A 27944-nucleotide genomic window follows, 5' to 3' on the forward strand; every position below is an offset into this window, starting at 1 on the left:
GCCACACCACCATGGCAGCCAATGTGAAGCACGGCGGCAGCAGCAGCAGCATGGACTTGTGCCCACGCTGCTGCCAGGTGAGCAGGGGGCACCTCAGATTGCCAGCCACGGTGGTGCAGTGTAGTGCTCCCTCCCTCCCATGCTGGGTCCTGCCCACTGGGCTGCAGAGCCCCTGGGGGGAGGGCAGCAGGGCAGAGAGCCCCAAGCCTGTAGTGGGCAACCTAACTGCTCTCCTCTACCCGCCATGGGCTTCACTCCAGCAGTGTTGCCCACAAGGGGAGAGGAAGGGGCAGGGGACGAGCCAGGCTCTGCACTCTGCTCCAGCCACAGAAGCCACTGCCTCCCAAGGGTGGCAGCCAGGACTTGGGCATTTCTGGGGGGGGGAGGGAGGCAGGGGGCTGTGGGTCCTAGCCCTGGGTTGCCTGGGCATTAAGTTTAGTACCTGCATAACCAAGTACTAAATCATTGTGCAGTAACTGGCACTACTGCACAGTAGCACTGGAGCACAGCTTTTTAGTGATGCTAACTGGGCAGTAGGCCAGTGTAGGGCAATGAAAATGGTTCAGGGGCTGGGGCACATGACTTATGAGGAGAGACTGAGGGAACTGGGCTTATTTAGTATGGAGAAGAGAAGACTGAGAAGGGATTTAATAGCAGCCTTCAACTACCTGAAGGGGGTTTCCAGAGAGGATGGAGCTGGACTGTTCCCAGTGGTGGCAGATGACAGAACAAGAAGTGATGGTTTCAAGTTGCAGTAAGAGAAGTTTAGGTTAGCTATTAGGAAAAGTCTCTCTCACTAGAAGGGTAATAAAACACTGGAACAGGTTACCCAGGGAGGCTGTTGAATCTTCATCCTCGGAGGTTTTTGAGACCCAGCTAGACAAAGCACTGGCTGGGATAACAGTGTTGGGGATGGTCCTGCTTTAAGTAAGGGGTTGGACTAGATGACCTCCTGAAGTCCCTTCTGACCCTAATTTTCTATGAATATTGAGAATAGAGTCAAGACAGGCTAGTGTGAGTCTGCTTTACAAAAGGAAAAGTAAAAAATAAATTACACACGTACAAACTTTTGCTGTTTAAACTTGTCTCTCTCTCACCTTTTATCACTTTCAAAGCCTCTGGGGTTAAAGTATCAGACATGGACACTTTTGTTCTGCTATATAACACTAAGTTAAACAGCAATGCAGGGAAACAAGCCTTCCAATCTTCATTTATAACCTCATTAGAAAAGTTTAGTCTGCCAAACTCCAGGTCCCAACGGATATGGATTTCTCAGGAACCAAGCCAAAACTGCAACTACAGCAGCAATAAAAGTGGAGATGTAATTTTAACTTGCCAAATAAGTAACATGGCTTAACACTATTAATGAAAGAAAAAATGATGGAAAAGAGCACTTAATCTAGTGGTCTATCATGAGTTCTAACAAACTTCTAGCACAGCATTTATTGAAAAGTAATGAGTATATTCTCTGAACAATTGCAGTGAGAACAAGCTTAATAATTATCTTATAAATATTCAAAAGAGCCACCATATTAGCTGTTCTCAACATCCTGAAGGGTGAAGGCCTCTTAAAGAACACCTCAAGGCATGATGCAGATAATTCTCGCTGGAAGACTATGTTGAACCAATGCTGCTTGACAAGGGCATGACCTTCAATTGATGCTGAAACTGATGTCTTGGTTCCAAAAGTTTCTAACTTTACTGCCACAGATTTGATGATCAGAACCCTGCCCATGCAAGATGTTAAAATTTGCTCCGTATATAGCATCTTTCCATAGATACAGGATATTAAAAGTATCATCATTCCCATTTTTATACATGGGTCACACCATATGTGATGTGATGCAGCGGTGGACTGGAAAGCCATTGTGCTACCACCAAAAAGATCATGGTGGAGAAAGGGAGGTGATGATATTTAATTCATCAACAGGAGTTGACGAGCACACTGAAATGTAGCATCACTGAAACTCCTGGGGCATTTGGGAAAAAATATGCATAAGCAAAGGGAAGAAATTTTTATTTTGTTTTATGCACCCTAAAACACAGGAAAATTAAAAATTACTTTAGCGACTTCTTTCAGCTTATCCAAAGCATTCAGCTTAATTTTTCTCATCTTCCTCCTACTTGTTCACGTGCCAACAAAAGACAATATCCATTACAATCAACTTGGATTTGTCATTCCCAACAACTGTCTTCAGTTTAGCCTACAAAATAACACTGAGCAAAAAAGGGAAGAAGGATGGGAAGGGAATCAAAATACCACAAAGACAAGTACGCAGTTATTTCTTACTCTGAATCTAATAAAAAGAACTCCAGGGGCCAAGATGTTCCAGCTGAGCTAACTATGGGTTCCTGCTGCTGTTACTAACATAGTAATGTAGAAAAGCAATTGAAAATATTACTCACAAAGTGCAGAATTTTAAGTAGAAACAAACAAAGATTACAGAGGAAACATGTATCTACTGGTGGACCAAAACTCATTAAATGATTATATTCACTGTTCTTTGTAACCAGCTCTATAAAATGACAGCAGGAGCCACTATCTTTAAAGAAACCTTTATGAACCCTACATTTTGCTAAATGCTAATTTCTAGTTTGAGTGTTAAATAATTTCAATTGGTACAAGTTAATTGTTAAAAAAAAGTGTAACCTGCATTTAGTCTAATCTGCAAGGCTTTCCCTCCACACTTGTACAGGTACCACAATTATTCCAATACATTTCAAATGGGAAAATGGGCTCTAAGACTTTGAGCCATGGGAAGGTTGCTTTAAATTTCGCTGCAAGTCTCATGCATGAGGGATGTTCTGAGATGCACCAAAACACTGCCAATACCTGCCATAGCCGGTTACTCTACCCCACACTCACTCACTGGCTCTGCCTGTTTTGGGAGCTGTACTGGAGTATGAATCGAGGGAGTCTTACACCACTAAGAGTCTCTGCTCTGGAGAGTTTTGAACCACCAGGGGCCCTGGCCATGGAAGACAGCATAGCACACGTCTTCATATACACCTTCAGGTTACAGAGAGATTTCTCCATTTTGTGCCCATCAGCTGCTCACCAGCAGCATATTTGTCAAAGTTGCTAACTGTAGTATCCTAGGTTACCAGGAACTCATTAAATCAAAGTACTCTGACCTGAGATTGAGATACATCACCAGGAAAGTGTATTGAATATATGTTTGCAGTGAACTAGAAACTACGCAGCAGTGCTGGATGCCTTCAGCTTGCAGTGAATATCCCAAAGGATATTCAAGCAATAAATGGAACAAGTCCATAGGTCTTCTATTGTTATATTCACCTCTCAAACTTAGTCTTGTTCTTGATATACTCCATGACCATTACATTTCTTTTATTCCATAATCTCAAAAGGTATTTTAAACAGTTTCTCATGAAAACTAAAGTTCCTTCCACAAACAAATTAAATTAACAATTGCAGTATAAAACTGAAGGAGGAAAACACCCAAAAACCTAATATTTTGACTTACTAGAAATCAGTCACTCGATTTCATCTGATATGACAGGAGTGCTCAAATACATTTTTTCACTTGATTAGAAAACTCTTGGGTGACATTTGTTCCAAGAATGGACAATGCTAACAAGTAATGAAATCTCAAATATCTCTCAAGGAGAAGTGAACTCTCTGCAGGAATCTCCTCTTGAATATTTCAGTAACTCAGCCATGTTCAGTGAAGTTGTACTGTGGTAAATAAGGGGGTTAGTGAGGACAAAGGGGCTTTGAATCATTAATACAAAAATGATGGAGCTGTTTTATTCCTGCATAATTCCTCTCTCATTTTATATTTCACCAAAGGAAAATTCCTGGCTACATTTAATTTTCTCACATTAAAACCCTCCAACCTGGTGTATATATTTTATATTCTGTGCTAATACTACAGGCAGTAAAAACAATCAATTCTTTTCTCTAAAGAAAGAGCCTCCCTGTTCCAGGTTTTTTTGTTCATTTAATTATGGCCATTCTCACGCTAGACACTTAAGTGAATTCTATTCACACAAGTTTGTGCAACTAGAAGAGTCAAAATCTGTGTTGGTGTTAGCGAGCTGTTGAGTAGATTTGATTAAACTTTAGTTTTTCAGGTCAGAAATAGCTGACCTGAGAAGCCTTCCTTGTTCCTTCGAGGATGCCTTAGAGGTCAAGTGTGAGCATTTATAATGGCCTCATGATCTTTTTTTTTTTTTTCCATTGGTAGAATAAGGTTGTTCAACATCTCAGATGCTTAAAGCATATTAAAGAGAATCATATTAAACGAAGTAGATGGTACTGCACATGCACACATACATCTACAGGTAAGCAAAGTATAATCATATCAGCTGTGTCATGGGTGTATCTGCATATGCCCATGAGACTAACAGAAATAGAGACTGTAGAAAAATCCTAATATGAATTGACTCCACAGATATCACATGATATTCTGATCTTTTCAAGACTAAGTGCATGAGAAGCAAGACCACAGTCCTCTGCACTTTTTATTTTTATAAGAAAATTGACTACAGAAAGTCTTCCAACTTTAAGATATTTCTTACAGATCCTAGATCTAAAGTTTGCGCTATTTCTGATTCAATAGTTCCAAGATTAAGTTGAGAGACGCGTATAACAATGTTTTTGGAAGCTGTTTCAAAATCCAAAAGTGTAACCTTGGCTTACTGCTTCCAAAATCAATTTCTCCTTTATGAGCTTTCTTAGTCAGCTGCACAGACCAGCTGCTTTCCCCTCGAACTTGAACACCTCTGCGCTGTTTATTCTGGAACCCTTATTACTTCTGGCCTCTGTCATGGTGCCAGGGCAAACTGGGCCTTAAACATCTTTTAGGCTCTCTTGAGTATACCCCTTAATTGGTAGGCTTGGCATCCTACACTTCAAACAGCATAGGACCACTCAGACTGAATCTCGGAGCTGCAGGCCCCATTTCCCCAAGAACGTTACTATAACAGAGCCAATCACATTTAGCACCTGCAAGTTCTCTCATTCCAGGACCCAGTAACCAGCGTGCTGATTGAAGATACTCATACACAGCATCTTCAAAACAAAGCACTACTTATTCATTCCTACATAGGCATAAGTACATAACGCAAAGAGCAGAAAACAATTAAGGGTCAATACATCTGGGTTGTATTAATGCCTTCATCTTTCCTTGCCAACTTCTATAAGATTCACTCAGCCAAGCTTCATGCCCATCTCTTGCTAGAAGAAACAGTCATAGCCGCATGCTCCTCCTCACCTACCTGCACCTCTCTCCTTTTTTCCTTTGCCAGCCTGTTAGCTTTTGCTCATGCTCCCTCGGCAGCCTTTTTGCTCACATAAACCTCTTCCTCTTTTCTAAACGCAGGGTCCTGAAACAGCTTAGGGTTCCCTTTAATCTCTTCTTATCAGAGTTGGCAAAAATAGGGATGTTAGCAGCCTTGGAAAGAAAGAGATACCTTTTTGTGGCTCTAAACCCAACAATACTTTTTGAGTGTTTGTTGGGATTCTAATTCTCTAGGCCATAGTTAACCCTTCTTGCCTGGTTCCTTTAACAGCACTTTTATTTGGAGAGCAGCTGGTTAAAAAATGAGATAAAATGCAATAAAGAGTTACCAAAAGTTAGATCGTATCAGACTAACCCAGTATCTTTCTTTGATAAGTTAAATGATCTTCTTAGGCAAAGAAAATAGGGTAGTTCTAATCTGGACTTCTGTAAAACATCTGCTGTAGTACCACATGGGAAATTATTTAGTTAAGCTGGAACAGATGGGGATTAGTGTAAGAATTTTAAGGTGGGCTAGGAACAGCTAAGAAGGGAGATAACAACATTTTCCTTTTGTTTTGTGCTGAAAAGAAAGCTCTTAGGTGGAAGGAAGGTTACCAGTGGAGTTCCTCAAGGATCTTGGGACTGATTTTATTAAATATTTTCATTAATGACCTTGGCACAAAAAGATGGAATATGCTGATAGAATTTGCTGATGATGCAAAGTTGGACAGCATTAGCAGGAGAGAGGCGGATTAGCATATCAAGCTGAAAAAAACTGGGTGATCTTCAGAACTATAACAACAGAAAAGGGGTGAAGTTTAGTAGCACCAAGTACAATGAGTACTTTCATGTACCTAGAGCAGTGATGTTCAACCAGGGTGCAATGGCACCCTGGGATGTTGTAAGAAACTTTTAAGAGTGCTGCAGGATGCCACACAATGTTAACACTATCAGGTGTGCAAACACCTACATGATCCACAAGATAAATGCAGAAATTTCAAATAGGAATCCATAGTGCCAAAGACATTTTGACCTCCTGTGCTGGTATTAGAGTGATGCAGCTGTGAAGCTCCAGCAAATATGGAGGATTCTTGTGCATGCTGTCATTTATTGGACAACCTGTATGGTTGAGATAAATTTAGACAAGCTTTCAAATGCAGTGCATTCATTTGCAGGTCTTCAAGCACTGCATTTTAAAGTTTTTTCTAAGTCTTTTCCAACCAAGCAGCTGATCCAATAAAAGATATTACCCACAAAAATCCTTGCCTTTCTTACCTGTTGTGGTTTTTCTGAGTTCTTTGCAGCGGAGAAACGCCCTATTATTTTTTCTGTAGTAAAAAAAAAGAAGTGAAACTTATGAGCTGACACTTTCTGGGGGGTACTTTATGGTAAAGAGAGGTGGCTTGAGCCTAAAAGCCTGAGAACCACCTATGTAGGGAGTAGTAAGGCTTTCTTTCTGCTATGAGCTGGGCTGTCACTGGCTGCAAACAAAAGAGGAAGAGAAAAAGACTTGGGTATAGCAATAGGCCACAGGCTGAATGTGAGCCACCAGTACAATGTGTCTATGAAAAAGTAAAATGCAATGCATCAGGTGTCTACTTCCAGTAAAGACGGATAGTTATAAAAATCACTGTACCAGGTGCTTGCAAATCCTCACCTGGAATACACTGTAATATACTGGTCCATGTTCAGGAAACAGGCAGCAGAGAAGGGCTACTAGGATGATCTGGGAAATGGAAAGTCATCTTGTGAGAAACAACTAAAAGCATTTCACCCACTTAGCCTCATAAAACAAAGGGAAGTGATCTTTCTCTATAACTACATCAAAGAGGAAAAAGAACTACTACTACATAAGGGCAGTGTTAGCACAAGAATAAATGGATATGAATACAAATAGATGTAGGTTGGGAATTATCAAAAGTTTTCTAACTATCAGAGGGGGGAGATTTTGGAAGGCACAGACTGAGAAATATTTAAGAGGTGGAATGACACCAGAACTGCCTGAGCTCTGGGGAAACCCCGTGTAATGAAACCATATTAAATGCTGAGGGGGTGTACAATTCGGATCAAGGTTGTGAAAACAGTTACACAACATGCAGCTCAGGTTTCTGTACTGGTACAGCAAAGACCAAGAATGCTGGTGGAGGGAGTGTAAGAAAATACTTCTTTGATACAATCATTGGAGCAAAAATGTTGAGGCAAAATGCAACCTTTCTTTCTAAAAGGGCAGAGATCCAAAACCCGAAATGTAGCTGGAGGCTCAGCATCCATGCAAATGAAGTACCTGCCAGAGAAAAGGAAGGGAAGGGGGGGGGGGGGGTGTTAAGCTCAGCTTGTCCTCCCAGCATCTATAGACAGATCCAGGTATCAGGAGGGGGTGACAGATTTCCAGCCCCATGGCTGCCAGGGCCATTAAGTCAATCCTTGCTTTTATCAGGTACATGGAGGCAGAGCTGAATATCACCATGACTGACATTTCAGGCATCGGGGGGAATCTGAAGCAAAGCTGAGAGATGCAGTAAATCATAATCTATCCCAGAGTAGAGAAACTGAGGAAGCAAAAGGATACTGCCAACCACATAATGCCTGTCCAAGGATAGGAAAAGCCTATGAAAAATGAAAAACAGCAGCTTCAAAGATTACAGAAGTACAAGAGGAACACATTCTCCTTGTGGTTTACAAGCATCTTACTAAAGTGATAATGTGAATGGCCATGAGCAAGGTGGTAGGCAATGTCATTTATGTCTTCTCAGCACATGGGGCAACACAGTGGGCCCAGATTCAGTCTCCCACATGCTCTCTCTAGGGAAAATGGGGTGCTGTGACATGCATCCCTAAGCTCTTAGAGCCGGGTGAAACAGAGGTAGGATTTTGCACTTGAGGGAGGGGTGATGACTCTCCCTTGCCAGAGATTTAGTATCCCTCAGCAGGAAAAAGCATTGTTTGGTTAAGACCAGTATTGCAGAAAGCCAGGCCCATCTTGATCCCTCTTTCTGACCAGGATGCTCTTTCCTATAGTAGCCCATGGGAGCGAATCTTGAAGACACAGACACTTGAGAAACAAAGGCACTGTCCCCTCTGCCTAGCAGCTGGTTGAAAGTAAGGAAATGGAAGGTCCTGTCCCAAGTGCTGGCCCAAAGATTTGGAGGTGAAAGGGGTAAACTGGGATATACTCAGGGCTTTCCTTTCATATCTACTCAGGAAGTTCTAACCAGAGTAGGTAGATACATGGGGATATTTGTCAAATAGCATAAGTTCATGTTACAAACAGTATATTTTGCTTAGTTATTATGAGACAGTTAGTGAAGAAACAAGCATAGTTTGAAAATGAGATATAATAACAGCTGTTCTGTCTCGGAACAAAGCAGGTGAAGTCCTCCAGGATACCTGCTAGATATCCTTGCTACATCCTTTTGGAAAGGAAAAGCTGCAACAGATGCTACAAAATCCTTAGTGACTATCGTCTTAACTTTATGGATTTGTTGATGGATTGCTTTCCTGGATCAACAAGTTACCTAAAGGATGCTTCTTGCAAAACTAAATGCACTTGGGGATCAACAACTGTAAATCCCCCAATACTGAAATAATGCAGGTGATACGCCTTCTGAAGTTTCACATGTATCAGAAGAAAGCTCAGACTAGTTTGACCTGGATTGAAGGGACTAAAACAACAAAGACCTTGAAGCTGTAAAAAAACTACAGCTATCTCCAGTGAGGGAATAGTACTCTCCCATTCAAGAACTGACAAACATGAGACCCTGACCAACCTGCCAAGGGTTTCTTTGGTAAAACAGCCCTGCATATAATCTGCTTATTGTTTTTAAATGTTTTCTCTGATATATATTTTGCTCTGAACTGATGGTGCTTTGCTTTATAAGAGCTGGCTAGCCATTGAAAAACCCATCATTTCCTGAGAGAAAAGAAATACACCTGGTAAATGCAAACCAGAACTGGTGAGGTGAGCACAGTAAACTGCAGAAGTCTTCAGCCTTAGCTTGGAGACAATGGATACAAGATCCCACCCCCAAAAAAAGCTTGAGGCCTCGAGGTGGCCATTGGGGGTTCAAAGATGCAGTTGACTCAGAAATGGTTGCAACTACACGCTACAGTGTATGCCCCGGTGACATTTTGTCACCGCCCCACTGTGCATCTTCAGAGTCTGTCCCAAGAGTTTATAAAGGGACAAAGGGAGAGAGGGGGAATGGGTACAGAAGTGAAGACATTTCTCCTTCATCGCAGGATTCCTGTTCTTCTGAACTGGATTGTGTCAGAACCAACCGTGGAACCATTTTAATGCGTGAAACTTTCAAACTCTGCCCAGATAAAATGTCATTGTCTGTGCGATACTCCAGGCACAGCGCTGGCTTTTATCAGCTTTAAGTTCATCCAAAAGGATGAGAAGGAAATCTCTTGGGTAAGGCATGAAAAACAGACATAATTCAGGAAAAAATTGAGTACACAAGGTCAGAGTTACAAGATGAGGTAAATGTTCTTGCAGAACAGTGCTTGACATTCACAATGCCACTTGGTAATGCTACTGTTACCAAGCACACAACCCTTCTACAAGAAAGAAAATCACAAGAATTTGCTAACTGAGCGTTTTGGAATATTCTCGTGTGTATTCATCTGTTTAATTGTGGGCAAACTAGCCCACTGGGTAACCCTACACAGCTAGGTATGTTCCATATTGTATAACTAGTACAGCCGCAGCTAGAAACTGGATTTAGATAGGCAGCATCCATTAGTATAAATGAAAGTGTTACATTTTGAAGTTCTTCGCATTTATAAGAAAACTTCAAATGGATTTTATGTAAATTTGGAAATTTGCTGAGTGCCCCAAAATAATCTGGCTAAGAAAGGGATTAATTTTTTGCTTTGCAAAACTGCAGAGGCAGTTCTAAGCTATATACATGAAAGTATTCTGCTGATCCCCGAGATGTATGTTAGCTTCATATTCCCATGAGATTCCACAGATAACATCACTATGCCAACATCATGCATGCTAGGGCATCAGAGGACCAAAAACCCCAGAGCGGATCCAAGCTACTAGCATGCTGAATGTCCCTCTTAGCCTGATTGCCTGAGAACTCTGGCACATGTTTATAAAGTTAATCTGCAGATGGATTTTGAATATCTTTAAGAATTTAATTCTATTAAAATACCTTCATTCCCAAAACGTTTTAACAAACAACACCATTCTGAGGCTTATATACTGATGTCAAAACGTTCAGGCAAGCTGAAAGGAAACGAGTCATAGGGAGTCAGTGTCTAAGGCCCAAAGAGTTTTAGGCACTAAACTGCCATTGATTGTAGTGGGAAAGCTTTATGGGGTAGTATTTTAATTTTGATTTCAACAGATGCCTAAAGTTCCTTGACAATTTGGTCCTAAGCTCCTAAGAACTCTTTGAAAGTCTCAGCCAATAGACTGTTTTCTCTGTAAATCACCAAGCAGTCCTTATGTGCTCTTTTTATGTTCAGTTCATTCACCACTGATCTGCCTTCAAATAATGTCTGAACAAGCCAGGCTGCAAAACATATTACTATCCCAGACTGGAGCTGTTTATTAGTCAGAAGTTATAACAGCCAAAGAAATGCCTGAACAGATTGCTGTCTCCAGAGCTGGCTTTAGGGGTGGGCAACAAGGGCAACTGCCCAGGGGGGTGCCACACACATATGCACACACACACCTGTGAGAAGCCCATGCACACAGCAGCACTCTCCCCCTGCCCTGCCCTGCCCCAGACAGGAGGAGCAGTGCCCAGCCCAGCCAGCCCCCAACTCCAGCCACTGCTCCTGAGGAGCCGGGGCAGACGCATGCAGACAGCAGCAGTGCCTGCCCAGCCACCTGCGTGGCACACCATGCTACCTCGCCTCCCCACCGGACTGCATCTTGTGCCCCTGCCTGCCTGCCTCTATCTGCAGCAAGACTGCTGACTTGGGGGTGAGAGGAGGGTGCCAAAATACAAGTTCACCCAGGTTGCCATTTTCCCTAAGGCCAGCTCTGGCTCTCTCATCAGTGACTCGCAGCAGGAATGGATACAGATATCTAGAGAAGACACCAAGACATCTCCCAGTGTAAGACAATAAATAAATATTTTCAGCCTAGTCAGAAAACATCACATAGAAAATAGGATGTTTTTGATACTTACTGTTCAGGTTAAAGTAGCAAATGGACATATAGATTATCCTTTTTGTTTTCTTCAATGATTTTGCATTTACATTGTTATTAATAGTAAAACTTTTTTAAAACAAACAGGACCAATGATATCAACTACATATTATTTTCATCACTTCTGTTCAAACTCTTAAGACTTCATGGATGCCTCCATCCTGAGTAAAACACCACTCCAGTGTTCTGGATTCTTATCCATCTTGCTCCGGGACTGTCATCCTAACACCAGCCCATTAGGGTGAGAGGACAAAACTTACAAGAAGAGTAGGAGAAAAATTGAATTTTTCTAAAAGTCCAGTCAGATCTACTTCAGGTAACTTAGAGTCACATGGAAGGATTTGGTTAAGCAGTCTTGAAAAGACACTTATCAATAAAACACAAGTGACTTAGTTGAACCCTTGATTAACTAGAGCTTTGATGTATACTGCTGAATAGAAGACAAGTAACAAAGATCTGGAAGCTAACTGGAAATCCCTTACAGCAAATGGTTGTTGCTTCTGTTATGAAGGCTGTATTAGCATTACAAGTAGAACAATTTTAAGTCTAGGCCACTAAACTATTAAGTAGACTACTAGCAGAATAAAATATAGGTTTAAGATTTCAGACTGAAAATGATCTCAGATCAGTTTTAAATGCAAAATCTGCAAAGTACAACAGAAATCCATATGGACAATTGGATTTGCAGCTGAGGAAACCCTTCATAGGCTGAGATTATCCACGGTGTAGCATTAAAGTTTTCTTATCATTCTAAAAGTCCATTAGGTGGCTTTATTCTGTTCAACACACCTGTATGGTAAATCACTATTGCATGTATTTGGCTGCTCAGCTGACCAATAAAATAACTGGTGTAGAAAGGCATATTGCAAGGAATATTGCAGCTCCTAGCAGCCTGAATATAAACTGTATCTCCTGTTGAACTCCATCAATCTTAAGCATAAAAAAGATAAAAAGTGGTAACAATCTTTTTAAATGGTGTCCTTTTATGAAAACTTCCTCAGAGACAGGCAAAGATTTTGGGGTGATATCTTTTATTGACCCAACTGCATAGTTGGGATAAAGTTAGACAAGCTTTCAAATGCAAATCATTCTTCTTCAGATTATATTTTGCATTTGAAACCTTGTCAAACTTGATCCTAGCTATGCAGTTGATCCAATAAATGATACGACCCAAAAATCCTTGCCTCTCATATTCTTGGACCATCACGCCTACAACATCATTCTGACACTACTCAATTAGTGAGAAACTCAGAAGAAAAAGGAATGCAATTAAGAGGGATTAAATTTTAGTTTAAGGTCAGAGCTGTTACTTGTGGCAATCAGGAAATATTACCAAAGTTTTAATAGGCCACTCAGTGGTTTCCATTATCACTTCACATTTAAAGCAACTTGTCATATCATCCTTTGTGTAAGTATGGCCCCTGGACTGGGAACATGGCTTTTCACTTGCATTATCTTGCAGGCTAAGGTAAGGAGCCACCTGAGTCCAGAATGAGAGCCCACAGGAATTTAGCAAGTACTAGTTCAGGTTGCAGTGAAATCTTAATTGTGTAATCTACATCTTGATATGTCATCATTTCTTAGTATTTAACTCTGTAACCTCTTCTCTAAAGCTGAGATATTGTTATTTAAATCTTGGAAGTACCAGAGCGGGGGACCTAAAGAAGGCAAAGAGTTCTAAATCAATACAAAATATGTTCCTGGTAGTAGTTGTTATTCTGTGCAGGTGTGTTATTGATTACAGCCATAATGGTCTCACTTTAGCTGCCGTCAATAACTCACTACTTGTATTGTCACACTGAATTAAAGAAGAACTAAACTAAAAATATGTGAAGGAGTTATACCAGCATGGCATGACCCAGCCTGTGGTGCAAGGAAGCAAAACACTGCCAGTTTAAGTCAGGATTCATGTGTGATACTTCACTTGACATTTCATTGATAAAATAAAGTCAAATATGATATTTATTCAACCAGGGGAAGAAATTACACCTTAAACTTACTGGAAGCTCTTAAATTTATGGCCCTTGAATACAGTAAAATTATCTTTTTAATACCTTAGGGACATTTCTGTGTGTATTATTGACATACTTGCAAAACTAGCATAGAATAAGTTTAATCTTGGACTATAACTGTTTTATAAATTGGCATTAATAAATCTTCCTTAAAGTTTTGACAAGACTGTTGAGACTAGCATTTAATAGAAGTGTTTCCTTTTAACAAGGTTTGTTTCTAAATTGGAAGTGTGTATACCTACATGCTCATTTGAGTGAAAGAATAAGAACTACTGATCACAAGTGTATTAAATGTGATATTATGTGATATTACTACCCTTCACCATTCTGCTCCCAAGGACTTTACAACTGACCTGAACTTATAACATATAAGCAAGCATTGTGTGGTGGAGATGCACTGCACTGCCATTTCCCTACCGAAGTGGAGGGCCAGACTGAGGCATAGGAGTAAAAAGGCACACTACTTCTAGATATTTAACCTTTCAGTCCAGTGCACACAGCAGGCAAGACTTTACTAGTAGCCTGCCTCACAGTGCATAGAAGGCTGTCACTAAATCTCCCCTTCCCCGCAAAGTCTCTCCCCCACTATCTGCCCCTCAGCCCCTCTCCCCCTTACCTTTGCTCCACACTAGCAGGCTCTGTCCCTGCTGCAACCCAGTGCATGGTTGCAGCCCAGCCCCATTGCAGTGGCACGGAGCCAGCGCTGCTGTGATGGGGTCAGACTGGAGCAGTAGCGCCAACTCTGTGCCACTGCTATGGGGCCAGGCTGGAGCCATGCTCTGTGCCCCAGCCTGCGACAGACACGGAGCCTGCCAACACAAAGCAAAAGTAAAGAGGAGTGCAGCAAAGTGGAGGGAGAAAGGGAGAAGCACATTGTGGGGTGGGAGACTGGGGGTTGCAGAGGAGGAGTGGCAGTGCATGCAGAGGTGGGGCGGGGGTGGGGGGAAGGCGGGCAGGGGGAGGCAGCAGCTATGGCTCTGGCTCCAACCCCAGGTTGGGGCCAGAGCTGCAGGAGCTGCCTCCCCTTCCTCCCCCCACCTTCACCTTGTGCTGGCTTGTAAAATGAGGGGCTTTTCCCCCCTATGTTAAACAACAGGGGAACACCTCACCTTCTAATCAAGTAAATACGGTACTCTTAAAGCAACACGTATTTGAATTTCCGCAGGTAGGGACAAGTGTGATATTGTCATGCTAGTGCATGTCAGAAGCATTTAAATGACCATCAACAAAAGTGAAAAATTGAAAGTGCAAATACACAGAATAACTGAATGTTCAGTAAAACCTTTTAATATAATTAAGCTTGTAGGTAGACTTTCCATAAGGCATCATACTTTAGCATGATGTCTAATGTAAAGTCTTTTTCCTAAGGAGTCTCCTTCCTAAGATATGCCATGTATGGAGTGAAGCTGCCAGCATTTTTGGGTATTCTGGGAATCTTTGTAACTTTTTCTACTAAAACAAGTTTTTAATTTTTAAAATTTTTAAAAACACTACAAAAATGAGCAAACATAATTATCTTGTGCTTATTTAGCTGTATAACAAGTAAGCAAATTACCTCACAATGAATTGAGCAATGGAGGACACTGTTGTTTAATGAAAGTAGTTGTAGTCATTTCTGGTACCCATAGGAGTATTCCAGCTATAATCTGGATGAGAATTAATTACTATTGCTGTCCAGAAGCCAAGTCATTCAAAGTTCGAGGACTTGATTGTCAAAAATAAAGGTGATATTTTATCACTGTACAACGTTGTTCATTGTCACTAGAATGGGTTATGGAGGAAGTTCATGAATATGCTTCCAAGTCATATGCAGAAATTATCCTGCTATAACAGGAGTGGACAAAATACAGCCCGACGGCTGCATCCGGCCTGCAAGGCCATTCTATCTGGCTTGCAGGGCCCCTAAAATTTTTTTTAAAATTAAAATTTATCTGTCATAGATTTCATAGACATAGGGCTGGAAGGGACCTCGGAAGATCACTGAGTCCAGCCCACCACCCCAGGGGCAGGAAAGCACCTGTGGTCATAGGATCCCAGCAAGAAAAACACAGGTTTCTCTTAAAGGCGTTCAAAGTAGGTGCTTGAAACACTTCTGATGGCAGGCCATTCCAGACTTTGGGGGCTCAGACAGTAAATAAGTTCTTCCTGAAAATGGTCTTGCAGGAGTTCAGAACTGTTTGACCTCATCATCCCTTGGGGCACTCGGGTGAACAAACGTTCCCCCAGATCCTGGTGAACACTCCTGATAAGCTTATAGGTGGCCATCAGGTCACCCCTGAGCCTGTGCTTTTCCAGGCTGAAGAATCCCATGGCTCTCAGCCTGTTGTCATAAGATCTGTTTTCCTGACTTCTGATCATGCGCGTGGCTCTCCTCTGCACTCTCTCAAGCATCTCCACATCCTTTTTGAGTTGTGGAACCCAAAACTGGACACAGTACTCCAGCTGTGGCCTCACCAAGGCCGAGTACAATGGGAGAATGACATCCTGGGATTTGCTTGAGAAGCATCTGTAGATGCAAGCCAACATTTTGGTCACTTTACTGGCTGCAGCATCACACTGCAGGCCCATGTTCATCTTGTGGTCAATCCTGACCCCAAAGTCCCTCTCGTCCATAGTGCTAGCCAGCATAGCACTGCTGAGCCTATAGACATATTGCAGGTTTTTCCTCCCAAGGTGAAGAACCTTGCATTTTTCGGTGTTAAACACCATCAGGTTCTCATCCGCCCATTTCCTGAGCCTGTCAAGGTCAGTCTGGATTACCCCCCTGTCCTCAGGTGTGGGTGCTTTATCCCAAAGTTTGGTATCATCAGCAAACTTGGCCAGTCCACTTCTGACTCCAGTGTCCACATCATTAATGAAGAGGTGGAACAATATGGGTCCAAGGACAGAGCCTTTGGGGACCCCACTAGCCACAAGACACCATGATGATTGACTTCCATCAACCACCACCCTCTGGGTCTGACCATGGAGCCAATTCCCCAGCCAGCAGATTGTCATGGACCCGAGGCCACAGTTGGCCAGTTTTGCCAAGAGGTGATCATGGGATACCAGATCAAATGCTTTTTAAAAGTCAAGATATATGACATCAATCTCCTCCCCCTTGTCCAGGTGACAGGTCACCTGGTCATAAAAGGAAATGAGATTGATCAAGCATGACCTACCCACAACAAACCCATGCTGGCTATCCCTCAGTATGTTGCCATCAGCTAGTCCATTAAGAATGGCCTCCTTGATGATTTTTTCTAAGACCTTCCCTGGGATAGAGGTCAGGCTGATGGGCCTGTAGTTTACCGGATCCACTTTCCTCCCTTTCTTGAAGATAGGCATGATATTGGCCTTCTTCCAATCACTGGGCACTTCACCAGAGCACCAGGAGCTCTCAAAGATCTGTGCCAAGGGCTGAGCTATGATGATTGAGTACTCTGGGGTGGAAATTGTCAGGGCCAGCTGACTTGAAGGTGTCCAGCCTCTCAAACTGTTCCTTCACAGGGTCAGTATTGATGGAGGGCAAGGAACCACCCTCACTTAAGTGTCTCTGTCCCGTAATGGGCAGGGGTGTCCCATGGGACTTGTGAAAGACTGACGCAAAGTACCCATTTAGCAAGTTGGCTTTTTCCTGGGCATCGGTCATCAGTTCTCCCTTTTGGTTTAGCAGGGGTCCAATGTTGCCCTTGCTCTTCCTCTGGCTCCCCACATATCTAAAAAAGAACCTTTTATTGTCATTGATACTTGTAGCCAGTTGGAGTTTCATGGCAGCCTTGGCTTTCCTAGTTTGCTCCCTTCAGGTCTGGACCACTGCAGAGTATTCCTCCTTGGAGATGGATCCCATCCTCCGTCCTTTGTAGGTCTGTCCTTTTAGACACAGGAGAACAGCTAGTTCCCTGGAGAGCCAAGGGAGCTGCTGTGCCCTCTTGCTGCCTTTCTTCTGAGATGGAATAGACTTAGCTTGTGCATCTAGGATCATTCCCTTGAGGAGCAACCACCGTTCCTGGACTCCCCTCCCTTTGGGGTCATGGTCCCTTAGGGCCTCACCAACAAGTCTCCTGAGCTTGTCAAAGTCAGCCCTCCTGAAGTCGAGGACCTCTGTACCGCTGACTGACTTGACAGCTTTTTGGTGGATGGAGAAGGTGATCTGCTTGTGGTTGCTATCACCCAGCTTCCCTTCAATCGTTAGGTCGCTGATTAGGTCATCCCCAGTTGCCAGTACCAGGTCAAGCAGCGCTTTGCCTCTTGTTGGCCCACAGACTTCTTGAGTCAGATAGAGCTCATCCACGCACGAGGAAGCTTTGCGACCATTCAGATTTGGTCGAGTGCTCTTCCCACGAGATGTCTGTGTAGCTGAAGTCCCCCATGACAACCATGGACTGGGAGCATGCAGCCTCAGCCAATTCCCTGGCAAACTCCTGGTCAATCTCTTGATTCTGGGAAGGAGGTCTGTAGTAGACTCCCACCAGCATATCTCCTGTGCCATGTTCCCCACAGATTTTAACCCACAGGGTCTCTAGTCATCCACCCTGGGTGCCAATGCTGGCTTGTAGGGATGCGTAGCTCTGCTTGAAATAGAGAGCTACACCCCCATCCCTTTTGTCCACTCGCACAGGGTATAGCTGTCTATATCCGTGGTCAAGTCATGGGTGGAGTCCCACCAGGTCTCCGTTATCCCTATGACATTATAATTATTTGTGTTGAGCAGGAGGACAAGCTCCTCCTGCTTATTCCCCAAGCTCCTGGCATCTGTGTACAGGCAGGCAAGTGTCCCCTTGGGCGCCCTTGCCTTGCCCTGCCCGCAGCTTGCTCTAGGGCTGGGGCAGGGGCAGGGGTAGGGTCCCTTAGGCGCCTTGGCCTGCTGGCTTTGCAAGGGTTGCTCAGCGGGCCAGCAGTGGCAGTAGTCCGCCCATCCCCTAGCAGGCTTAGTTTAAAGCCTGGTGGAGCAGGTCAGGCTTAGTTCAAAAATGACAGGAACCAGGGGCAGTAGGACCCAGGGGAAACCTGGAGGGCTCATGCAAGAGCAGGGGCCCGGCCCCCCCCCCCCCCCAGCTGGAATCCCCAGCAGGGGCTTCTGGCCTGGGACCAGCCCAGAGCAGGAAGCTCAGGTAAGGGAGGGGGAGGCCAGGGAAGGAGCTGGTGCGGAGCACAGGGAAATGCGGCCCCTCCCCCATCCCATGACTGGCACTCCCTGCTGCAGCCCCTCGCAGCCTGCACAGGGCTGTCCTAAGCAGGCACAGGCAGCCCCACGTGGGCTGCGAGCGGTTGCAGTGCAGGGGGCGGGCAAGGGGCTGCTTTTCCCTGGCATTCAGCACCAGCTTGTAACCCGCCCCTGCAGCCAACCAGGGCCCTGCGCTGGCTCTGGGCTCACCCATCGGGGCTGCACTACGGCGCCGGCAGCTTTGCCCACCCCCACTCACTTGTCGCGCCGGGCAGTGTTTGCTGCTGCTGCCCACCCAGAGCTTGCGCCATGGTAGGCTGCAGTAAGGCTGCCACCACCGCCTCTGTGCTGCCCAGCGTACGAACTCTGGGTGGGCAGCAGCAGCCAACACTGCCCAGCGCAGCAAGCGAGGAAGGGGTGACAGCTGCTGCTGACACTGTGCAGCCCTGACAGGCAAGCCCAGAGCCAGCGTGGGGCTCCGGCTGGTTGCAGAGACTGGTTACAAGCTGGTACTGAGCGCAGGAAAAAGCAGCTTCTCGCCCTGTGCCAGATGCCCCACACTGCAGCCACTTCCAGCCCATGTGGGGCTGCCTATACCTGCTCAGGACAGGCCTGCGCAGGCTGTGAGTGGCTGCACCAGGGAGCACCAGCCACAGAGCAGGGGAGGGGCCGCATTTCCCCATGCTCTGCACCAGCTCCTTCCCTGCCGGCGAGCAGGGGGTCGGGGCTGTACACTACCCCCACTCCTGTACCATGGGGTTGGGGTCACTGGGAGTGAGAGGGCAGGGAGCACAGGGTTTGCACCAGTGTCCCAGGGCCAGCGCCAGCAGGGCCCAGAGCAGGGCGGCAGGGATACAGGGTCCCAGCCAGGAGGGGCTCTATGAAGCCAGGCCAGCTCCCCCTTTTCCCTGCTGGTGCAGCACAGCCCGATTCCACAGACCCCTGCCAGCCTGTGCCCTGCTCTGGGCGCCACTGGTGCTGGCTCTGGGACATTGGTCCCAAGATGGTGACCAGGGGGCAGGGCACTTGTCAAGGGGTGGGGCTACCCATGGGGCCTTAGACAGCTTGCCAAAATTGGGTAAGCGGCCCTCCACCTGAAATAATTGCCCGCCCCTGTGCTATAACAACTAAAGGGCAGCCTATTAAACTCCTACCTACACTGGCTGCAGTTTCACTAACTTGTTTAACACTGTTACAAATTTAAATAAATTAAGCAAAGTCATTATTCTAGTGATAAAAGAAGGTTGCATTTTCCCTACAAAGTACAGTTTTCATGACTGCTCTTTACTGAAAGCAAAGCAGTTTTGTTTATATTTGAATGAGGACATCAACTCAAATGAATTTCCAGAACTTAAAAAACAGCTATACAGTAGCCATTACCCACACTGAAACTAGGGCTGCTTTTGCTAAAGTAATCCATCATCTAGTTTACAAAAAAATATCTAGACTCAGCTAAATGCTGTCAACTGATTTAATATATATATTTCTGATCTTACAGTATTCCCAGAAGGTAACGTTACCAATTAGACAACTTAAAATGGATCCAATTGGGAAGTCTCTACATTTTTTAAAAGCATTGTCAAGATTTTAAATGTTTCTAATTAATTTTTTAAAGACAAAAGTCCTAAATATTTTAATGATTTTATTCTAAGTAACGTTCAGGGACCTGACACTGGCAAACTAGCAGGTGGGCATTTTATTAGGAGGTCGACAAACATACTTTTTAATGCAGACAAACACACTACAATGACACTTTACAAAACACTGCATGAAACATATGATCACCCAAGTTCTTATCATTAAGAACATGATAAGACATGCTGCACACCTATGTCACTTTAGGGTAGCCATAAGGATTTAATTTATATCAGTGGAAGCCAACCTTTTTGGTAGGGGTACCACAAGATAAGCCCCACACCCTTCTTGAGTGCCACTCTAATCCCTTTCCCCTACCTGATCTGATGCTCTGCTTTCTGCTCCCTACCCTATTTGTCTCTGTTCCCTGCTCCCTCCCTGAGCACCATGTGCTACACACACAGGTTGTCTGTGCAACTTGTGGCATGCCAAGAGTTGGCAACCTTGGTTTAGATCAGAAAGCACAAATCCAGGCACTCAGGTTACATGTGGATCTTGGATTCTGATGCCTGGAACCTTCCTGTGCTTCCTTCTGGCCTCTTCTCAAACCACCATCTAGCTCCTCACTTAACTTTTGCCTCAGATGGGCATGTAACTGAAAGGAGCAAGCTCAAGGAATTTATGAAGTTAACAAGTTCACTTCTTAAGTTGTACTTCCTCCATCTGATATTGCTTGTCCTTCGACCGTTAACTTCTGGTGGCAAGGACTACATTGTCTTTTTCAGCAGAACTAAGTTAAAGAAAATCCATTTCTGAACAACAAAGGTGCAAGGTGTAGAACAAGGACCCTGATTCTGCCAGGGAAGCTACCCCCAAAGACTCCATCTCTATGTGGAGCCAAAATGAAATCAATGGGAACTGTGTAGCTCTACAGATCTATAGGAGAACACTTGATTAAGCATCTCAAAATGCATCCAACTGAAAACAAAGTCTACTTACAAAAGGTGACAGAACATGGGAAGGAAGGGACTGCCTACTTGTATGCTCTTAAAAACTATTATGCATACATTTTTAAAGGGAAGAAAAAATAATATATGTGGTTTTTATCATCGTAAGAAATGTCAAAATTGGCTGACGGCAAACTGATCAGTGATTTACTTGTTCTCCCCTTTCCCCATCCATTTCCAGTGTCCAATCTATGAATCTTTATTATCAGCTTTCTGAATAAACTAAATGCTTCAGTACTCTTAAATAATCTATAATCAGCCATATAATAAGCCATTGTTCTGGAGGACAAAAAATCTGCCTGGAAAGCACCAGATTTCAAATTTCCAAAGGCTTATGACAGCAATAAGTTCATAAATAAAATAAATTTTAAAAAATTAAATTGTGAACGATACCTTGACAATGTCCTTTTAATCTTCAGCCAACTTGAGATGTCATGTAAGCACTGAAGCAGCAGAGATGATACTGCTTAGACAGCAAAATCTCAATTTCCTCCTGACCTACAAATCATAAGCTAATAGATCAGTGACGCACTGGCATATTTCCATATTGTAGCTCATGGAAATACTGTAGTAGTTTCTGAAATAAGATGCATGTATCCAAAGAGGCAGGAAAACCATAATTAGAACAAATGTTAACTGAAACATACATGGAAGATTTTAATGCTGCAGTCAAGCACATAACGGAATAAAAATCTTAAAGGGCCAAAGAAACTATCTTATGGGCAGCATGGTGTTTTTCTCCACGTATTCCAGCAACAGAGAATGGTTCTTCCAGTACACTATAAAATGGGGAGTGGAAGTAGAAAGACAGTCTTCTCCAGGTGTCCTTAATAAATCTTAATACCTTGTAGCTGCTACTAGGTATGTTTCACAGGCAACAGGATTAAGTAGTTTTCTGTTGCAGACACTAAACACAAATCAGTCACTTAAACCCAAAGACAGTCATCACTGATGAGGCCTTTTAATATTATTCTTGAGGATTACTGATTACAGTGAAAGCTGCACGCAATAAAGTGTTATTGCTGCTAAATGTTACAAATTTTCTTGTTAGGGGAGGGGCAACATTTTTTGTTTCAAAATCATTTATCTTAAAGCAGCATCATGCATTAGCCAATTTAAGTTTTACTTCAGTGCCTTCAAAGATAGGGTTTATCGCCTGGTTTTCATGAGCTGTAGCAATAGCGTCATTTTACACATTTCCATCCTTTTAAAGTATTATGTCACACACAATGGCATAGTTTTCCTCCATTTTATGTGAAGTGGAATTCCTAAAGTAGTGGTGCTTTTACAATACAAGGGACTGAAATCTTGTAGCCACAGAACCAAGACGCCAAGAACAGCACCACTGCAAACTTCCAACCCGATGCAGCGTCTAAAATGGAGGAACCGTCTTTTTGATGGAATCACTTATTCTTCAGGTTGGTGCAGCCTTTGGGTCTCTAAGACTACTGCAAGGTGAGAACTCATTGAGCACAAAACAGTCTAAGGCCAACTTCTCAGTGCATTGGGCCACCAAACATCTGTCAGATGGCAATTACATTTTTGTTATTGCTGAATATCATATTTGAGTCTGTGACCTGAAAAACTAGCTTTGTTTTGTAAAAATCACAAAAAATACCAGGGTCTAATCTTTTAAATCCTTACTCAACTTGTCTCACTGCAATCAATATCAGCTGATTAATCCAGGACTATATTACTAACGTAAGTAATACATCTGTAAGATCAGATGAGTAGATCCCTGGGAAAGAGATAAAGAGAGACTGCATGATTTGGAATCATACTTTCTTTCCTTACTGTAGCAACTCTTATTATTTTCTAGCCTATGCATAAGTTTAGACTTCTAAAAACATCAACACTTAAGTGCTGGTCTTCAAAAGTGCAATGATTCTCGATACCCAACACACCTCTAAAGACTGTATTGTTAGACATGTTGGTAATCTGGCAGCACCTATTGACTAGAACTGGAGGTGTAAATTCCTAGATCCTCAAAAACCACATTTTACCTTACTTAAGCTAGAAAAGCTGATATTTCCCTTAGTTTTAGAGGGCTGGTGCTCGGGTGACAGAGCATACAATTCTGTAGCCAAACATGAGGGAATAAATTTAGAGAAACAGAATACACGATATTCTTCCGAGTATAGTTCAAAAGCCTAAAATAATGAGTTCCTATGGATATGCTGGTAAGTAATTTTTAGTGGTATGCTAGTACGTTCAGTAGTCAAACTGACTGTTTTCCACAGGGACACTCTCAGTTTCAACAGTGATGCACTCCTAATAATGACAGCTCTTAGCAGAGGAAGTATTCAATCACTTTTCAGTAGGAGTAGACATTGACTGAATTTAAGTGTCCTTTACAACAGATTAAAATATTTTAGGGGCACACATTCAGTTTTAACACATGGCTCCCTACACATCCTTACTTAAGAACTCAAAAAAGTGCTGGAAGAAATGTGCATATTGGTGATTCAAAGCCGCTAACTTCAGTGAAGCACCCCAGCAGTCAATTAATGTAACTCAGGCTATATGAAAGAGATTTTATCTGATGGCAGGGGTGTGGGTTGTAGCCGTGTTGGTCTAAAGACATGGGAGACAAGGTTCTTTGGGTAAATCTTTTATTAGACCAACTCAAATAGTTGGAAAAATTCTTCTTTGCAACCTTTCAGGTGCAAATACCCTTTATCAAGCTGAGGAAGCCTCTGCAGTTGGGCTGATGTTGTGTCTGAGGTAGCATTTTTATAAGGTAATGAAGAATAATAGAGGCAGTGATTAGCTATGTATGAACACCAAAATGCTACTTCTTAAAAAAGTAATTGCTGGAGGGCTGGCTGTGAGCCTTTTAAAAGACTGGATTTTATTAAATCTTACTATGCTCCTAGAACACTGCACAGAAATAGGCATGTAAATGTATCTCATTCTATTTATATACAGTACGCTAGGAGATGTGGATCTGTGAAACAGGTGTATTCTGAGTTAGCCCGGCGGAGTTAGTCCCAAAACATCAGTCTACTCTAATGGAAGAGTTAGTCTTTCTGGTTGGCTTTTTGGGGGGTTTTTTTGGTTGCATGGGAAAGAGAAAGGGCAAACTGAAACAAAGAGCATGTACCACATTTGTCACATTTATGGTTGTTTGTTCCAAATGGAGGAGGCAAGTCAGACTGGAAATATTTCATAAGCAAGTCAAGTCCTACGTCTTCCTATGGTAGCAGAGACACCTAGCTCTGCTTATTGCTACCGAAGGTGTGGACCCCATTTAGAACTGACCTGGAGCACTTGTCCAGGCCTCTTTGTTCTAGTTTTTAATGTGACAGTAATGATTCTATACCCTTTTTGAAGAAAATATGTTTGTCTAGTGAATTTAAGTCCTAAATGTTTTCTGATAAGGAAATAAATGTTCTTTGGTCCCTCGCTCTTCCGAAGAGTAATGCGATCTGAACTAGAATAAAAACTAGGCATCACAGTCCTTTCAGTTAGAGAGGTATAAACCTAGAGTAATTTCACGGAATCTAATGAACTGTTCGCCAAATTACAATGGTGTAACAGATTTTGGCTCTTGTCCTTGTATGTAGTAGAAAGGAACACACATGCAATATTTGATCAGAGCTTCTGCTTTTGAGATGATGTTGGTAGTTATTACTAATGGAATGTATTCAGACCGTAAGAGATGCTGTCACACATGGAAGGGAATAAGCTAAATGTAGTCTCATGCTTAGCCATAAAGACATTTGTTTACAAGGTTTGTGTCAATGATTTATACCCACACAATAAAATATGAAGAACAACAAATTGTAAATCTGGTACAACAAGAGTTCTAGCAGGCTTTCTGATGGCATTCAGTTTCAGATGCAAACTTCAGGTGCAAACACAAAAACACTGCAGAAATAGTGTGTATTGCAGCAACTAAAACCAGTTACAGAAGCTTGGTGTTATGCAACTGTCCTATGCAAATACAAGAACTTCAGGATAAAATATCAGTATATGGTAACTACAGCCTATATAAAATACAGTACAAGTAAAAGGAAGAATTACAATTTGTTGCCCATGCACTGCCATAACTGTATATACTGCAAACAACCCTGCTTTTTGCTAGCTCTTATTGGTTTTTTTATTGGTCTAATGAAACAAAAATCTCTTGCAGAAATGTGGAATGAAAAGATTAAAACTACATCCGAGAGGGAATCATTTGTCATCAGTTACCTCTAAGTATCAGATCAAACCTATGGTTAAACACAGTGGATTACAGTTATTTTTACTGAGAGCAATCGCAGGATAACAAAATCAAATCAGCAAAAGGCAACTTTGTACAGATAACAGCCAACGTCAGACAGAACAGATCCTAAGCATCACTGGACAAAACACGGGGATAAACCATGCAGTGAAACTATGCAGTCAAACTGTATTGTTCCTCTAAACCTTGCCCACCAAACACATTCCTCTAGCCAGGCAAGGGAAAGATAAACCTATTTGCCTAATGGGGCATATAATTTAAATATTTTGTACAAGCATTTATAGAGATGTTGCTTAAAATAAATTTAACAGCCATCCATCTAAATATCTTACGTTAATGGGTACATACCATAGCTCACAACTTGTTTCTTTTGTTGTTGTTGTTGTCAGGTTTTTTGTCTGTAGAAACTATCCAGCCTTTCAGGTTTTTTAGACACCATACATAGGTTGTGCTAGTTTTGCAGAACACATCAGAATTTGCTCCAAAGCAGACTTAATATGAAACTGCCTTTTGTCCCCTGATTATTCCAGTCTCTTGTAACATTTTTGGAGACAGTCAAATGTCAGGCTTCGAAGCCGCACAACACAATCTTTACCGTTTGGTAAAAAGGATATCTGTTTAATTTAGAAAGGCTTTAATAAGCAATGTACTTAATGCAGACTGCAGCATTTCATCCAAAGGAAGATACAATCAGCCAGTGTCAATATTTTGTCACTGGGGATCAGGATTTTTATGTCAAAAATAAACCCCCTTGCTATATAAGGAAAAATATTGCCTTATAAACACAGATCTATCCATGCAGGCAATGTTGAAAATAGTAATAGGGGTGGAATGGGATTTGAGCAAAAATCACCATCATATTTTTAAACATACTAAAAACAAAAACTGGAGTTTTGACCCCAGCCACAGCACGGGAGCACCTTGCAGAAATGGAAACATGTTTGAGAGGACAGACATCCCCTCCGGCAAGTGCCCACACAAGACACCATGAGATGGGACCTCGCCTGATCTGAACATCTAGTAAGAGTTGCTCAAGTTTGGCAAACGTGAGCTTTCAACCATGCAAAGCAGCGCTGCAGGGACACAGGCAAAGGGAAGGGGACTAAAAAAAATCCGCCCTTGGATTTGAGGCTTGTGAAGGCATCGGGTGCTCTCAGGCTTTCAGATCCAAGGGAGAGTTTCGCTTGCTACAAAGGCAGAGGCTCATCTCTCAGGCAGCCACGAGCCACCTGAGCAATGCCTTCCCCCCGCGGCCCCGCAGGATGCGCCCCGCGTGGGCAGCACCCGCTCCCCGGCACACAAAGGCATGCGGCTGCCATCCGGATGCAAAAGCAGGCGCGGAGCTCATCCATCCCCCGGCCCCAGCATCTACTCACCGCCTTCTCCTTCTCCGTCCTCAGCTTATCCCCCCCCTCGCCTCTGCCGCCTTCCCGGGAGCGCAAGGAGGCGGGTGTGCAAGAAAAAAAACAACACACACACAAAAAAAAAAACAAAAAAAACCCTCTTCAGTAAAATACTCAGCGGCTGATCGGCAGCGCATCAACCCCCGCGTGTCTCCTTCGCCCTCTTCATCTTCCAGGAGCGCAAGCCCCCGCGGAGATCGCCGCGGCCCCCGTCCATCCCCCCGCGGTCCTCTCCCGGGAGCGCCCGGCAGCCCGGCAGGCAGCGCACGAGACGGCCTTCTCCCTCCCACCTCCCAGTGCCTGCCTCTCCTGACAAAGGGCAGCCAGGAAAAGATCTCCATCCCCGCTGGAAGGAGCCTTTTTTAACCTCTCCTCTTTTTTTTTTTTAATATTTACCTCCCCCCCGCTTGCCGCTTTTCTTTTTTTAGGACCCCCCCCCCCCCCACACACACACACACACACACTTGGGGATTTCTCCTTTTTGGAACAGATAAACTTGCTATTCTCTCTGTGATCCTCCACTCCCTCATCTCCCACACCCCATGCAAATCAAGGAGCGGGCTCAAGCCTCGTGTGTTTGCAGCACGGTGCCCTTCAGGGCTTGTATTTTTTGAAGCCCCGGTGTAAAGGTCGCCCCGGGCCTGGAGATGCACCCATTGCACTGCTGTTCGTCCTTCCAGCTCTTTGGGGAGGGCGGGGTTAATCCTCCCTCCCCGTAAAAGTTTGTGGGGGATGGGGAGGCAGGCGGGCCCCCCCGCGCCCGGCCCGCGGCTCGCAGCTGCCCGCCCGCAGCCCGCACACAAAACGACGCAGTGCTCCCAGCCCTCGTCCTCCCCATTGGCCGGCTCGGCTCGGCTAAACCAAGCAACCACAGCCTGATTGGCGTGCTCTGCTCGCTGGCTGCCAGCGCAGCTCGCCACTGGGCATCAGAGATGTCTGTCAAAACAGCATGTCCCGCCCCCCCCCCCCTCGCCCGGACAGAGACAGGGGTGGTTTCTGGCCCCGCTCGAGCCTGGACCCGGTGACTTGGGATGTCTTTCATTTGCTTCAAAGCTGCAGCCCCCCGATGGCTGGAGTGGAATCAAAAGATCTTTCTCTAGAGAGGGTGCCGCTTCCAAGCTGCACAGACGGCAAACAGCGAAGGGAAACAGGGCATCCTGA

At 43.8% G+C, this 27944-nt stretch overlaps 1 protein-coding gene across 14 annotated transcripts in view; it reads right to left on the reverse strand.

The window, feature by feature from the left end:
- The window catches only part of ARVCF (ARVCF delta catenin family member), a 444623-nt gene extending 417055 nt beyond the window's left edge, over positions 1 to 27568 (reverse strand). For 4 of the 14 annotated variants that reach the window (XM_090062546.1, XM_090062544.1, XM_090062539.1 and 1 more), the window contains exon 1: positions 26757 to 27151. The gene's annotated coding sequence lies outside the window, so the exon portion shown is untranslated. Of the gene's footprint in view, positions 1 to 25728; positions 25995 to 26756; positions 27152 to 27247 lie in introns of those variants that run through there. The other 10 variants (XM_090062541.1, XM_090062542.1, XM_090062548.1 and 7 more) reach the window with 8 other exon arrangements.
- Positions 27569 to 27944: the final 376 nt, after the last annotated feature.

This window comes from Crocodylus siamensis, chromosome 9 (assembly GCF_052110815.1).
Source record: "Crocodylus siamensis isolate JL-2025a chromosome 9, ASM5211081v1, whole genome shotgun sequence".
NCBI classification, from domain to species: Eukaryota; Metazoa; Chordata; order Crocodylia; family Crocodylidae; genus Crocodylus; species Crocodylus siamensis.